General features: G+C 44.3%; 1 long non-coding RNA gene across 3 annotated transcripts in view; it reads left to right on the forward strand.

Moving 5' to 3' along the window:
- Window positions 1–13,022, forward strand: part of LOC138849578 (uncharacterized) — a 29,362-nt gene extending 16,340 nt beyond the window's left edge. For all 3 annotated transcript variants that reach the window (XR_011388491.1, XR_011388490.1, XR_011388492.1), the window contains exon 3: window positions 2,695–13,022. This is a non-coding gene — a long non-coding RNA (uncharacterized lncRNA). The remainder of the gene's footprint in view (window positions 1–2,694) is intronic.
- The last annotated feature ends 1,831 nt before the right edge of the window (window positions 13,023–14,853 follow it).

Consider the following 14,853-nt stretch of genomic DNA (forward strand, 5'->3'; position numbering starts at 1 on the left):
TACAGTCTATCCTGTACCTCTTTTCTTCCTCACAGCTTCTACTGTATTCTTTCTTTTAAGATGTATTATTTGTTTGAAAGGTAGAGTTACAGGGAGAGAGAAGGAGAGACAGAGAAAAAGAGAGAGAGATATCTTTCATTTGCTGGTACAATTCCCAGCTGGCCACAACACCTAGTGCTGGGCCAGGCTGAAGCCAGGAGCTTTATCTGGGTCTCCCATGTGGGTGGCAGGGCCCCAAGCGCTTGGGCTATCTTCTACTGCTTTCCCAGGCACATTAACAGAGAGTGGGATCAGAAGTGGGGCAGCCAGAACTCAAACCAATGCCCATTTGGGATGTTGGCACTGCAGGTGGCAGCTTAACCTGCTGTGCCACAATGCCAACCCCTGTATCTCTCATTTCTGGTAGGAGTTTGGTAGATGTAGGTTAAGTAAGGATCTCAGGTTGGAGTAGAGTAGATCCTAAACCCAGTGATAGTTACTCTTAGAGGAGACAGGCAGGAAGACATGGAGAGGTCAAGGCTAAGCAAAGGTGGAGGCAGAGGTTGGAGGGAAGCCACAAGCCGAGGCCTGCTAAAGATTTGCAGCAGGCCGGCGCCGCGGCTCACTAGACTAATCCTCCGCCTTGCGACACCGGCACCCCGGGTTCTAGTCCCGGTCGGGGTGCCGAATTCTGTCCCGGTTGCCCCTCTTCCAGGCCAGCTCTCTGCTATGGCCCAGGAGTGCAGTGGAGGATGGCCCAAGTGCTTGGGCCCTGCACCCCATGGGAGACCAGGAGAAGCACCTGGCTCCTGCCTTCGGATCAGCGTGATGTGCTGGCTGTAGCGCACCGGCCGCAGTGGCCATTGGAGGGTGAACCAATGGCAAAAAGGAAGAACTTTCTCTCTGTCTCTCTCTCTCTCACTGTCCACTCTGCCTGTTAAAAAAAAAAAAAAAGACCTGTCTCTCTGGCTCTGCCTCTCTGTGTAACTCTTCCTTTCAAATAAATAAATAAAATTAAAAAAAAAAAAAAAAGATTTGCAGCAGCCTCCAGACACGGGAAGAGAGGCATGGGTCAGAATGGTCCTAGAGCCTCCAGAAGGAACCAGCCTTGCCATGACCTTGATGTCAGCCTTCTGGCCTGCAGAACTGTTTTTTTAAATCACCCAGTGTGCAGTGATTTGTTATGGCAGCTCTAGGAATCTGTATTCATCAAGGTTCACTGAAGAAAGAAAATCAACAGGAAACGTGTATAGTTTATAAGGAATTGGCTCACCCAATTACAGCAATTGGCAAGTCCATGTCTGTAGTGTAGGCCTTCTAGCTGGAGTCCCAAGACAGCTGCTGGTGCAGATAAAGTCCAAGGCAGCTTGCGGGGGGATTCTCATTTACTTGGGGGAGTCAACCTTTCTGTTCCATTCATGCCCCAACTGATTGGATGAAGCCCAACTACATTATGAAGAACAGCATTTGACCAACTATCTGGGTACCCTGTGTACCAGTCCCATTGACACACAAAATTAATCATTGTAGAAAATAATAGACCAGCTCATATCAGGGCTTTTAATATTCATAGGCCATTGCTCAGGCAATAGCTTGGTCACCACTGGGAGGTACTTATAACTGGATCATTGGCAGGGCTGTAGGCAGAGTGATTTCCTTGGAAGAGAAGATGGATCTGAGAATCATGGAACTGACATGTCTGAAATAATTGAATGGTTGGCTTCCAGATTTCAATATTCTTCTTTCCTTATGGACAAAAATGTTTCATCTGATGTGATTATGTTCAATGGGTTAGCCATCCAGAGGTTATGAAACAGGGCATATCAGAATGTATTTGTGTCAGGGGTGGCATGGCACAGCAGGTTAAGTCACTACTTGTGCTGCTGGCACCCCATATCAGAGCAACAGTTCAAATCCCAGCTGCTCCTCTTCCAATCCAGCTTCCTGCTATTGCACCTGAGAAGGCAGTGGAAGATGGCTCAAGTACTTGGATCCCTGCCACCCACATGGGAGATCCAGATGAGTTCCTGGCTCCTGTCTTCAGCTGGGCCCAGCTCTGGATGTCATGGCCATTTGAGGAATGAGCCAGCAGATGGAAAATTCTTTCTCTCTCTGTCTTTCCTCTCTATCCCTCTGCCTTTCACAAAGATAAATAAATCCTTTAAAAAGAAGGAAAAAGAAAACCTAAATGCACTTGTCATTGTCAGAATCCTTGTTCTCTGGATGATGCCCATTTCTCCTCTACTTCATTGAACTCATACTTGGCGTTACTCTTGCTATTCAGTAGCCTATGGAAGACACTGAGCTTGTCTTCTCTAAAAGGACAAATATTGCCAAAGACTCTGTCTCAGAACGGTTTAACACAATGCTACCGTGTGTTGGACTAAACTAAAACATGGATCTGAACCTAGAGAGCAGGGCTCAGAAAGCTCTTTCTTCCAGGTCTGATAATAAATAGCGTCGTCTCTGTAGGCCAGACCATGTCTCTTGTGACCAAGCAGCCCTGTTGTTGAAGAGCAAAAGCAGCCTTAGGCAAGGAGAAAATAAGACTGGAAGCTTTCCTCTGGAAACTCTTCTCCTCCTCCCCTACCTCTCACAGAAAACTGCCCGTCTGTCCTCCAGGGACCCCAGGAACATGTGGCCCTGGCTCTAGGGATTGACTCCACCAGAGTGGAGGCTGCCGTTGCATGGGATCTATTTTTTCTCTTTCCATAGGAGCTTGTAGCAATAAGGAAGACATGAGCCTGGAGATGCCAGAGGCTACCACATGAATCTTAAGAATGAAGCTGACGCAGCAGAAGGCAGAGCCAAGAAACTATGAGAAACTGAATTCTGATTACATTTTTGGAGCTCCTGGATCAAGCTGTTCATGATTCTAAATAACCCCAAGGCTTTCCTGTTACACAAATAAGTGATTTTTCTGCCCTATTAAAGTGGACTTGAGTTGAGTTCTCTGTCACTCAGAACAAGATACTAGAGCAAAACTTCAATTCTTACATTTATTATACCCATAACAATTTTTTTAAATTAAAATTCATCCCCAGCACAACTACCAAGCCAAAAAAGTTCATATCAACAATGTATGGATGATGTTTTACTGAAAGTAAGTTCCTTCTGCCCGCGAGATTTTGACGTTGTGCTGTGGGTTGGGTTGAGTTCTGCAGGCCTTCACGTCCTGCACGGGCCATGTGTGCTGGGAAATGAATCATTTCCTCCTCATTTTGCTCCATTTGAACTATCGCAAACCTTCATTCACAGAGCTCGCCGTGACAATTCATCCTTCTCTTGGATCAAATATGTCATTTGCATAATAAGTATGCTTCTCTTCTGTTCTTAGTAGCTAAAACAAAGAAGGACATCTGTGTGCTTGCCTTTCCAATTATATTGCTATCAAATTAAAGTCTCATCTTATTAAATTACTTAAGCCAAAGGCTTTGATTTACAACAATGGGTTCCCAGGATGAGTGGAAAAAGAGAAGCTCTGTGTTTTTAACAGGAAAAGAATTCAAGTGCAATGATTGTGTCAACTTGCCCTCAGGACATGAAACTCCCAGTAACTTAATAGACAAGTGTGTGATGTTGTAGAACTTTCATTCATGTTTGGCCTTATTTCTAAGCTTTCCACTGCCTCCCACCTGTGTCCCAGAATTCTCTAGATCGGAGTGGTTTATCACATCTATTAAAGATTTCTCAACAAATTCTGTCTACAACTGTATAAAATCCTCACACTATTTATTCATTGCTGTGCCATAGGCTGGACAAAATGTGCTGTGCACTGTAGCCAAGAATGGTATTGCTTACCTCGTGATCCCCCAAATCCTACATATAAGTCCCCCAAAACTCGACAGCTTCTAATGTGAGGCATTTAATTTTTGCTCACAGCTTTGTAGGTCAGCTGCAGTAGATCTGTTTTCGACTGTTAGTCATCTGCCCTGGCTCTCGACTTCTGTCAAATGTAGGACTTGTTTGTGTGTCTCACTCGGGGCCAAGACTGAAGGAGTAGCAGCTACCGGTGCACATTGTCTTCAAAGCAATCACAGAGGGGTGAGAGGCTTAGCCAAAAGACAGAGAACTTTTCAGTCCTTTGTGCACATCATAGTCATTGTTATGCCATTAATCAGGGCCAATTACATGGGTAGCATCAAGAGAGTGGGGAAATACACTCCACCCACTGCAGCGTGCTGCGGGCTTAGGTGACTGAGGGATGGATAGCAGGGTTGTGGACAATAATCCAGGCTAGGACATATGGCTTCACTTTGTATAAACTCTGTCTCTGTTCTTCCAACCCTCTGATCTCAATTTCTACTGCTAATATGCCCTGTGGGAGTGAGAGGGCTTTCTTGAACTAGCTGAATTTTAAAGGAAGCGAATAGCTTCCAGATAGCTTAACAGCCATAAATCTACAAGCTGTTGTAACTGAGTTTACATTTTGGCATAACCTCTTGCTTCTTTGTCAATTTATTTTTAAGATAAAAGTAATTTTTATAGTAGTTAATTTTGTATTTTGATGCAGTAAAAAAATATTCTATCACTTGATGTACATTTAAATACGCACTGTAACTAGTTAGAGATAAGAGATTTCCTTTACAATCAGATATATAAGAATTAACAGGATCCTGGGCATGTAATAGATGTTCCATAAATATTTGTTGATGGAGGTATATTATTTTCTTATTTAGTAGTGATTATTACTAATCAATGCATAGTAACTTGGGCCTGATCAGATCTTTTCTTTTTAAATTTCTTCTTCTTCTTTAATTTGAGAAGCAGTCAAAGTTCTCGTTTGCTGGTTCATTCTCTATATACCCACAACAACCAGGGGACAGAAGCTGGAGCCAGGAGCTCACTCCAGGTCGCCCCTCTGGGTAGCAGGAACCCAACTGAGTCATCACCACTCTCTCTCAGGGTCTGCATTAGCTGGAAGGTGGAGTTAGGAGCCAGAGCCAGGAGTCAAAGCCGTACTGATGTTGGATCCTGGCTTCCTAACCAACATCTTCACTGCTGGGCCAAACTCCCAACCCAGATCATTTCTTTTGTGTTTTATTTTATTTTCACTTATTTGAAAGGCAAAATGAGGAGAGATATAGGGAGAAAGGGAGAAGAGAGGAGAGAGAAAGAGAGAGAGAGAGAGAGAGAGAGAGAGAGAGAGAGAAGGAGATTTTTCAGCCACTGACTCACTCCCCGAATGCCGGCCCCAGATGAAGTCAGGAGCCTGGAACTCCACTCAGATCTCCTACGTGGGTGGCAGGTACTTGAGTCATCACCTGCTACCTCCCAGGGTGCACATCAACAAGAAGCTGGACTGGAAGTGGGGACAGGACTCAAACCCCAATACGCTGATATGAGATACAAACCTCCCAAGCGATGGCATTACGGGCTGCACCACAATGCCTGCCCCAGTGTCTTTTTTAATATAATGATGTCTTCACTAGCATCTGTTATCCTCATCAGAAAGGTATTCAGGGGTTGGCACTGTGGCTTAGTGGGTAAAGCCGCAGCCTGCAATGCCCACATCCCCTATGGGCGCCAGTTCGAGTCCTGGCTGCTCAACTCCCTATCCAGTTCGCTGTTAATGTGCCTGGGAAAGCAGCAGAGGATGACCCAAATGCTTGGGCTCCTACATCGATGTGACAAATCCAGAAGAGGCTTCTGGCTTCGACCTTTCCCAGCCCAGGCTGTTGGGGCCAATTGGGGAGTGAACCAGCAGATGGAAGATCTGCCTCTCCCTCTCTCTGTAACTCTGACTTTCAAATAAATAAATTTTTTAAGAAAAGATGTTCATATGTCATGCACACAAAATATGATAAGCTTGTGTATGCTGTCAGGACTAACAAAACTCGTTGGTTGCTCTTTTTCTCACTTTTGTTTTAAAAGTTATTTACCTATTTTTTTGATGTTATAAGAATCTCTAGGAGAACATCTAAATATACAGCTATATATATTTACCAAGGTAAACAAAGTCAACTAGTTTTTAAGATTATAAATATTCGGGCCAGCACTGTGGCACAGCAGGTTAAAACCCTGCCTATAGTGCCAGCATCCCATATGGATGCCAGTTCAAGTCCTGGCCGCTCCACTTCCAATCCAGCTCCCTGCTAATGTGCCTGGGAAAGCAGCGGAGGATGGCCCAGGTGCTTGGGCCCCTACACTTGTGCAGGAGACCCAGAAGAAGCTTCTGGCTCCTGGCTTCTGATCGGCCCAGCTCCGGCCATTGCAGCCATTTGCGGAGTGAACCAGTGGATGGAAGACCTCTTTCTCTCTGTCTCTGTCTCTGTCTCTACCTCTTCCTATAACTCTCTTTCAAATAAATAAAATAAATATTTTAAAAGAAGATTATAAATTTCAGTCAGTGAAAATATCATTTAAAATTACTTTCAGGGGCTGGCGCTGTGCCTCACTTGGTTAATCCTCCGCCTGTGGCGCCGGCATCCCATGTGGGCACCGGGTTCTAATCCCAGTTGCTCCTCTTCCACTCCAGCTCTCTGCTGTGGCCTAGGAAGGCAGTGGAGGATGGCCCAAGTGCTTGGGTCCCTGCACCTGTATGGGAGACCAGGAGGAAGCACCTGGCTCCTGACTTCGGATCAGCATAGCTCCGGCCATAGTGGCCATTTAGGGGGTGAACCAATGGAAGGAAGACCTTTCTTTCTCTCTCTCTCTCTAACTCTATCTGTCAAAAAAATACTTTTAAGTGATATTTTAAATTAAAATTATGCAGACATAAAAGAATTATAAAAATTCATGAAAAAATAGTAAAAAAGAGTAGGTACTTCTTGAAAGATTATTTCCTTCTGAAGAGGAATTAATTCCCAGAGCTGACTTTATGATAACTGAACACAACATAACACCAAGAAAGCTTAATCGACAGCTAGCTTGTTCTCATAGTCATCTACCAGGAGAAGAGTAAGACGGCAGTAAGTAAATGCCTCCCTGGGCTTTTTTTGCAATGATTCTGAAAGTTCAGGCTATTTCCTTTGCTTTCCTACAGGAAACATTTATTACAGCTTAAACATGCACTAATGTCTCAAGTTATAATCATCTTGCCAGATATACTTATGACATAAAAAAGGAAGGAAACTAATATTCATGAAGTGTCTACTATATGCCTGGTAGGCCTGGTTAAGAAGAGAAATGTTCCCATTTCAGAAAAGAGGAAACTAGCCTCAGAAAGTTTAAGTGACAAAGTTTTCTGATGCCAAAATTGTGATCTTTGGCCTGAGCCAGAACCCAAGAAAACCATCCTTTGGATAGTGCAGGAAGCTGTTATGAACTCTACTTGCTTGTCCAATAATTGTAGTGTAGTAAAACCAAGTTTTATTTAGAGATAAACAGACAACTATGTACATGTGTTTTGCAGCGGACACATCACAGTGGTCCAAAAGCCTCCAGTGAGTATTCCCCAGTGCCACGAAGGGTGGAAATTTGGATCTATCCACTAAGAACTCTCCGGGCTGGGCCTTGAGTGGACACGTGGGCCGCTCCTGGCTGGAACTTCTCCTTGTGGTTGCTCCTGCAGTGTTTGCAGCTCTGACCTTGCTCCTGGCCGCTAACGCCACTTCCTCTTCTGGTGGTGTCTTGTCTTTCTTGTGTTTTTTTTTTTTTTAACTTTTATTTAATGAATATAAATTTCCAAAGTACGATTTATGCATTACAATGGCTTCCCCCACATACCGTCCCTCCCACCCACTACCCTCCCCTTTCCCACTCCCTCTCCCCTTCCATTCACATCAAGATTCATTTTCGATTATCTTAATATACAGAATATCAGCTTAGTATACATTAAGTAAGGATTTCAACAGTTTGCTCTCACACAGAAACATAAAGTGAAAAATAATAGATGATTTTTTTAAAATGATGATGAAATCAGATCAGACCTATTGTCATGTTTAATCCCAGTGAGAGTCAAGTTGGGAGTTGATAATTTTTTTTTTTACAGAGGATCAGTTTAGTATACATTAAGTAAAGATTTCAACAGTTTGCACCCCCATAGAAACACAAAGTGAAATATATTGTTTGAGTACTCGTTATAGAATTAAATCTCAATACACAGCACATTAAGGACAGAGATCCTACATGAGGAGTAAGTGCACAGTGACTCCTGTTGTTGACTTTACCAATTGACACTCCTGTCTATGGCATCAGTAATCTCCCTATGCTCCAGTCATGAGTTTCCAAGGCTATGGAAGCCCTCTGAGTTCTCCGATTCTTATCCTGTTTAGACAAGGTCATAGTCAAAGTGGAGGTTCTCTCCTCCCTTCAGAGAAAGGTACCTCCTTCTTTGAAGACCTGCTCTTTCCACTGGGATCTCACTCGCAGAGATCTTTTGCCAGAGTGTCTTGGCTTTCCATGCCTGAAATACTCTCATGGGCTTTTCAGCCAGATCCGAATGCCTTTAGGGCTGATTCTGAGGCCAGACTGCTATTTAGGACATCTGCCATTCTATGAGTCTTCTTAAACCCCTTTTCCTTGTCAGTTAAGCCACCAGGCATTCTTTTGCGCTTTTTGATTGATAAGAAGGCTTCCAAATTTCCATTAAACCAAGCACGCATTATCAACCACAAGTGCTTTTCCCAGTGAAGAGGTTCAGCCTCTTGATTATCAGCTGGGAACATTTAGCAAATGCTGCTGTCTGTACTGTCTACTTAGTGTGGATTTGTCCATCCTATCCTCAGCTTTTATAATCAACCTACAGAGAAAAGCTATGATCATAAAAATCACAAGAACCTTAAATAAGAATAGCTACATGTGATGAGATGTCATAGGAGGAAAGGATAAACCTATATGGGGACTTCAAAGAGTTCATGAAAATATGGAATTTAAAGACAAGTTTAGGAGTAGATGTTGAGTGCAGTAGCTAAGACACCACTTTGGATGCCTGCGTACCATGTGGGAGTCCCTGGGATGGAGGCTTGGCTCTGTTTTTAGTTCCAGCTTCATTCTGATGCACACTCTGGGAGGTAGTGGTGTTGGCTCAAGTATGTAGGTCACTTCCATCCACATGGGAGACCTGGGTTAGGTTCCCAGCTGGTTCTGGCTTTAATCTGCCCCAGCCCCAGTTAGGTAGTGAACCCAAGGACAAGAGGTCTCTGCGTTTCTCTTTCTCTCTCTCTCTATCTCCTTGCTTTTCAAATACATAAATAAAATATTTTTTAAAAGTATGTTTATTTTGATGCAAAAGTCTTGAAACCCATCTATGGTTTTTCCATAGTAGGCATTTTTTCATAAAAATCTAAAAACATTTAAAATTTATTAGAAAGGCAGAGAGGGGCCAGCGTTGTGGTGTTGTGGGTTAAGATGCCACCTGTTATGTCTACATCCCTTATGACCACTGGGTTGAGACCTGGCTGCTTCACTTCTGATCCAGCTCCCTGTTAATGCTCCTGGGAAAGCAGCTGGAGATAACCCAAATGCTTAGGTCCCTGCCACTCGTGTGGGAGACCTGGATGGAATTCCCAGTGCCTAGCTTTGACCTGGCCCAGCCCTGGCTGTTGTTGCCATTTATGGAGTGAATCAGCAGATAGAAGATCTCTCTCTCTCTCTCTCTCTCTGCCTTTCAAATAAATAAATCTTTGAAAAAATTTAAAAAAAAAAAGAGAAAGAAAAGCAGAAAGACAACGACAGATCTTCCATCCGCTGATTCACTTCCTAAATGCCCACAACAGCCATGGATAGGCCAGGCTAAAGCCAAGTGCATGGAACTCAATCCAAGTCTTCCATGTGGCTGGCAGGGACCCAAGTACTCAAATCATCACCTGCTGCCCCCTAGGCTGTGCATTAGCAGGAAGCTGGGTTGGATGTGGAGCTGGGACTGAGACCTAGAGACTCAAATATGGGATCCAAGCAGTGACTTAACTGCTACACCTGACACCTGCCCTGCTGTTCTCCCATGGTTCTGAAGGAGCTGAGGGTAGAGCCGCGCTTCAAAGCATGTGCCGACCACAGGTTCCTCCCACCCTCGGGAAGTCTTTCATCATGCTCTGGCCAGAGGAAAGGACACATCACACATGTGAGGAGCACAATGAGGCCCTCACTGTGGAGGCACAAAGGCGTCCACACACTCTCCTGTGCTGAGTCATCTCCACTCTTCCCCGCAGGACAGTAAGAGGGTTTGTTTCCTTCTGGGACTGGGACTTCGCTCTCAGAGCCCCAAGCCTGTGAGAAAGGATGCCCTGGCTTTGCTCTTGGCCTACAAGGGAGACATTCTTGTGGTTTCTGCCTTGTCTGGCCCAGCTTGAGTAGGAGATGAATGTCAGGCCGAAACTCTGGTCAAGGGGATGCAAATGTGCTTTTCCCTGGGGAGGGTCCTGGGTCATATCCTCTAGGCCATGCTAAGGCCGCATAGCACAGTGTTGAATGGCTAAGGGCTCAGGTTGTTTTTTCATTTTTATTTACTTGAAAAACAGAGAGGGAGCTAGACAGATAGGATCTTCTATCTGCTGGTTCACTTTCCGAATGTCCGCAACAGCAGGGCCTGGACCAGACCAAAGTCAGGAGCTGGGGAACTCAATCCGGGTCTTCCACATAAGTGGCAGGGACTCAGGTACTTGAGCCATTATCTGCTGCTCCCCAGGGTCTACATTCAGCAGGAAATTGGAATCTGAAGAACATGGACTTGAACTCAAGTGTTCCAGTATAGGATGCGGGTGTCCCTACTGGTTTCTTAACCACTGGGCTCAGTTTTGAAGTAAAGAGACTTGTCCAGTGTCTCTAAGACAGTTGCTTTAAGTATACCAGTAAGAGTTGAGAGCATCCCAGGAGGCTTCCACAGAGCTAATAGCAGAATCTGGGAAAATGTCAGATAATTATTCCATTGCACTAAGACAAGTTGATAACATTCATGCTCAGGCTACCTGTGATCATAGGTTTTCTGAGATCTCATAACATATTGTTATGAGAACAACCACCTGAAAAGGCGGTGGCTTCAATTTAACAAATTACACAAGTTAACTGGCCCACACTAATGACACTATCAAATAACTGATTAGACGTTTCTTGGGAAGTAAATCTAAGTTCATGGGCTAAGCTAATTTTTATTTAATACAACTGAAGAATTAACAACCTGACAGTCAAGTGAAGAATAAACTGCTTCCCTCCTCCAGTTTGCTAACTCAAGTAAAGTGTGTATTAATGTGTATGGAGATATTGATGAATTAATATGTTACCCTGGGGCTGGCGTCGTGGTGTAGCAGGTAAAGTTGCCATCTGCAACTCTGGCATCCCAGAGTTGGGTCGAGTCCTTGCTATTCCACGTCTGATCTAGCTCCCTGAGAATGGCCTGAGAAAAGCAGTGGAAGATGGCCCAAGTCCTTGGGCCACTGCTACCTACGTGGGAGACCCAGAAGAAGCTCCTGGCTCCTGACTTCCGACTTCAGTCTGGCTGAGCCCCAGCCATTGAAACCATCTGGGGAGAGAACCAGCAGATAGACAATCTTTCTCTCTCTCTCTCTTCTCTCTCTCTTCTTTCTCTCTCCCTCCCTCCCTCCCTCCTTCTCTCTCTGTAACTCTAACTTTTAAATCAATAAATAAATATTTAAAAAACTGTTACCCCTCCTAAGTTACATATTTGCTTTTATAACTGTACTAGAATATATTTAAATTCAATTATTGCTTTTTTTTGTTTGTTTTCATGCAGTATAAACTTTTTCCAGGTGATGTCTTACTCCAAAGCTGCTTAAGCACGAGAGGGTGCTCAGAAAGTTCATGGAAAATGTGTATTATGTAAGAACGACACATGGATTTCAACATGTTTTGGCCCCAAAAATAAACTTCTCTTCGTTCCATTTCTACAAACTTTCTCAAGTCCCTTTTATAACCACAGCAGTTCTGGCTCAAGTGTGGTGGTTTTGGAAGGGAGGATGGTGGTGGTCATATGGGGTCTTTTCTTTCCTCATTTGTTCTTTTCTTCCAGGGTAGCCCCTGAGCGACCCTAGTGGAACCCTATGCCCTAACTGTGCATGTGGTGACCTACTACTGACTCATTCCCAGGAGGCCGAGAACTTTCTCATGGCAGGTGCACAGGACCATGGAGGGGAGCCCCAGGATGATGAACCCTCTCATGGCTGGGAGACCTCGCCTATAACCCAACACTCTCTTTCCTGTTGAGGAAACTGACCTAATCTAGAAGTAGGCATTTTTCTCCAGCTTAAGATCCCATGAAATCATTTCGATTAGAAATAACCAAGAGCTCTCTCCAGGGGCTAAAGGGGTGGAAAAGGGAGTGGTAGAAATGGGAAAATTCTTACCTTTGGTTCTAAGAGATGCACGTGTTTACTTACTGCATCTACTCCACCCCTACCCCAGAATGAAAAACGTTGTGTAATTGTCAAGCTGTGCTATTTCAATTCAGTTGTGAACAATGTTTTTCAGTTAGTAAGAAAAGAGAACTGAACAGGCTCACTTGATGATGAATCCTCATGTCACAATTTCATTGATATTCTCTTGAAGTTATGTGGTCACTCTCCATGAACATGAACATTTGGGCGTGAGCGTTTGGCACAGGGGTTCAGACACCATTTGGGGTGCCCACGTTCCATATCAGAGATGCCTGGCTTGGGTCCCAGCGCCACTTCCTCTCCAGCTTCCCACAAATACACACCCTGAGAAGCAGCAGGCAATGGCTCAATGCTTGGGTCCCTCCCACCTGCCTGGAGACTTGGGTTGTGTTCCAGGCTCCCACTCCAGCCTGGCCCAGCCCTGGTTGTTGTTGCCACTGAGGAGTCAACCAGCAGGTGGAAGACTCTCTGCCTTTTGAATAAAGTGAAAATAAATAAATGAAAATTTAGGGAAAAAAAAGAAAAGGAAGGGTCGGTACTGTGGCCTAGTGAGTGAAACCGCTACCACCTGCAGTGTCGGCGTCCTGTGTGGGTGCTGGTTCCAGTCCCGGCTGCTTCTCTTCTGATCTGGCTCTCTGCCATGGCCTGGGAAAGCAGTGGAGGATGGACCAAGTCCCTGGACCCCTGCACCTATGTGGGAGACCTGAAGGAAGCTCCTGGCTCCTGGCTTTGAATCAGCTCAGTTCCGGCCATTGCGGGCATTTGGGGAGTGAACCAGCGGATGGAAGACTCTCTCTCTCTCTGCTTCTTTGTAACTGCCTTTCAAATAAATAAATCATTTAAAAAAAGAAAAAGGAAAAGGAAAATATTTTAAATGTTAATTTTGCTTTTTCATTAGAGTTTATTCTGGAGCCCAGCATAGGAAAGAGAAATTTGTGTGGCCAATCCCGTGACTCAAGTTCCTCAGGTTTCCCTGCTGCAATTTGATGAGACACCTTTCCTTAGGTGGTTTGTAGTCCTGGAAAAATCAATGGCTCTTTTCAGTGAACAGTGTATTTCCCTGGCCATTAGTTTTATGAGTTGTTAAGTGTGCTGGCCTGCAAACAGCTAAGACCCAAAAAGGAGAGGTTTAAAGAAGTAAAGGGCTTTTTTGCCTCAAGCCACAAGATATCTAGGGGCAAGCTTCCAGGGCCCAGGCTGTGGCTCCACCGACTGTGTCTTGGTGTGGCTCCAGTTTTTGTTGTCGAAAGCACCACTGCAGGGATCATGTGAATGTTCCAAGTGGGAAACAGGAGGAAGGGGGAGGCTCAAAGCTTGAGGGTTGTTGCCAGCCCAGTCTCTAAAAAGGCTTTTCCAGAAGCCTCAAGCAAGAGACTTGGGTTTCTATTTTATTGGCCAGATCCAGGTCACGTGGCCGTCCGACCTCCATTCCACAGGGTCTGGGAGAGCAAGCATTGCAATTTATAACCTGCAAACGCGTTGAGAAGGCTAGTTAGCAAGGTAGTGACGTGGGTGGTGAGGGAGCACCACTGGGAGCACCGCTGAAGCAGACTTTACTCTTAATGGGTCCTTGTCACACGGAATTACTTTAAACAAACAAAAAGCATTCTGTTCAGAAGTCCTAGTTTAAGAATGCAATGTCCTCACCACTTGCTTCCTCTTTCAAATGATAGATTTGGGCTGTCTTGTCTCTAAATAGCTACTTATTGTAGCTTGTGTTTTGAAAGAAGCATATCTAAGATCAAATGACAGAATGAAGGGAAACGTCTTGTGACCTTTTTGGTTTCAGTCATTTGGGATGTATTCCTGGCCAGGACACACAGTTCAGTATTTTGAAATACTCTAGTGTTTATTTGTTTAAGACCAAGACAGAACCATCATGAATAATAAATACATGAAAAAAAAAAAAAAGAGGCAAACAAGATATACATTTTTGAAACTCATTTGAGCCCATGGCGGGGGGCGGGGGGAGGAGTTCCAGTTAAAGAACTGTATTCTCTTTTTCTTTGGAGAGAAAAACTTTGTTAATGTACATGGGGTAAAATTTCACACTGGAGTCTCACACTCTATTAAAGGCATTTAACATTGTTTATTAATCATAAAAATATCTGAGTAACAGATCTTAATATAGTTCTAGCTACCAGATTATTGCAAATCAGAGCTTTAAAAATGTTTCATTTTACAGTTAGAACAAAATGCTCTCATTAGAGGAATTTTATAAATGGTGGATAAGACCTCTCATTTGTTTACAATTGTGAATACTTTACATTTTGATGTATTTCTGTTTATGAAGAGAAAATAATTATAGCAGGGCGAATGTAGTGGTGTAGTAGATTAAGCCACTGCTTGAGATGCCCACATACTGAAATAGAGTGCATGGGCTTGAGCCCAGCCTCCACTTCTGATCCAGTTGCCTGCTAAGTGCGCCCTAAGAGGCAGCACATGGTGGTCCATGTACTTGTGTCCTTGACAGGCTTGAGAGAGGCCAGATTAAGTTCTTCACTCCTGGCTTGAACCTGACCCAATCCTGGCTGTTGTACATATTTAGGGAGTGAACCAGTAGATGGAAAATGGATCTCTCTCTCTCTCTTTCTTCTTCCCCTCC

This window comes from Oryctolagus cuniculus, chromosome 5, assembly GCF_964237555.1.
Source record: "Oryctolagus cuniculus chromosome 5, mOryCun1.1, whole genome shotgun sequence".
In the NCBI taxonomy this organism is placed as follows: domain Eukaryota; kingdom Metazoa; phylum Chordata; class Mammalia; order Lagomorpha; family Leporidae; genus Oryctolagus; species Oryctolagus cuniculus.